Source organism: Frankliniella occidentalis, unplaced genomic scaffold (genome assembly GCF_000697945.3).
Source record: "Frankliniella occidentalis isolate FOCC.00 unplaced genomic scaffold, Focc_3.1 Scaffold127, whole genome shotgun sequence".
Lineage (NCBI taxonomy): Eukaryota > Metazoa > Arthropoda > Insecta > Thysanoptera > Thripidae > Frankliniella > Frankliniella occidentalis.
In genome coordinates, this window is record NW_026267254.1 from 43,636 (window position 1) to 45,245 (window position 1,610).

General features: G+C 50.1%; 1 protein-coding gene across 1 annotated transcript in view; it reads right to left on the reverse strand.

Annotated features, from left to right (window-relative positions):
* Window positions 1–1,610, reverse strand: part of LOC113211262 (noggin-like) — a 25,088-nt gene that overhangs the window by 22,552 nt on the left and 926 nt on the right. The window lies entirely within an intron of this gene.

Below are 1,610 nucleotides of genomic sequence, written 5' to 3' on the forward strand. Positions count from 1 at the left end.
GGCGAGCTTGCCCGAGCGTCGCTTGCCTTACGGCGCGGAGCGAGTAGGCAACCCATCCACACGCCTGAATAGGGTACAGTATTTTAACCAAAACAAGAAGCATGGGATTAGGCGGGGCCTAAGTATGGCACATCCTTGCATAAGAATGTCAATAGCTCTAATTACGCACAAATGGAAAATTGCAAATGAAAATCTGGTTCAACCGAAAAGTGCAACTGTTTCTCTGTTTTTTGGCTTTATAAACACCCGCCGAAAAGAAAAGAATAGGTGCGCTTCTAGATATATACGTCGCTTTTGACGTCATACCCCTTCTCGAGAATCTCTCTGACCGACCATCACCGCCGCCGACAAGGTGCTCTGAATACAGGGCTCCCCGGCGCGGCGCGGCGGTCCCTCTGATCTGCCAATCAGCTCCGCGGCCGGCCCGTGCGCGTGCTCTCATTGGCTAGCGGAGCTCCGGCGTTGATGTCACCGATTATATTGGTCGACCACGCAACCCGCCCGACTCCGGACCAGGCGCCCCGCCCGGCCCCGCCCCACCCCCGCGTAGAGTATATAGCCCGCGGGATAATTACCAGTTGTTGGTTCTACTGGTCGCATCGATCTACTTGCGCCGCAACGGGTTGCCTTCAGCAAGTTGCTGACCCGGTGGCGCCTAAACCGCGCGCTGCAGCCTCCTCGCCGCAAGCGCCGTCGCGACGGCGGCCCGGGCAGAGGGACTCGGCTTTAGGTGCAAGCCGGGTGAACCAGAACGAGCAGAACACGGTTGGAAACATCTAACCCAGCGAGAAATGTGGATATCGAATTGACATCAGAACGATATATCGGACATAAGAAAAGTGTTGATTTCGGGCCCATTTTCGTATCAGTTCTGAGTCAGAAGCTTGAAAACGATATCGTTCTGATGTCGATTCGATATCGCTTAAAATTCATTTCGCACTGGGAAGCCTGCATAACCACAAACAAATGTAGTATCAGGGAGACAAACCCGTCTGTGTGTAAACTTTGGGTGTCATCCACGAGGCACCGTGGCTGGGTTGCATACTTTAAGGGGGTTTGCACCATAAAATTGCCTACCCTGAACGACTGTCTAGCGACGACACCCCCCCCCTCCCCCCACCACTGACACACTTGAACCGCGCCGGTATTTGTTTCTACAACTAACTCATAGACCTAACGACAGAGATTTTTCTCGTTTCAATATTGTTTTTACTTCGTAATCAAGTGACAAATTTCTTTGAAGATGGCCAAAATAATTGATTCAAAGAACGCATTTTCTAGGTGCATGGGATCATTGGGAAATTTAAAATATTTTCACAATGAAATGAATGGAATGGCATGCAATGGAGTGAATGAATGAAGTATTAAATGAAGAACCAATGCATTTCAATCGGCGTTGGATACATCAGCACAACGGTTTCGAATGGCGTCAATGAATGGCCGTGAGTGAAGCTTGCAGAGAAAACTGCACTGGAAATGCAAGTGTGTGAATGTCGCTCACCTGCAGGTGAGCGACATTCCATTCGTACACTTAGGGGGGTAAAGGTGTGAAAAAATTCACACGTTTACCCCCTCAAGTGTACGAAAGAAATGTCGCTCACCTGCAGGTG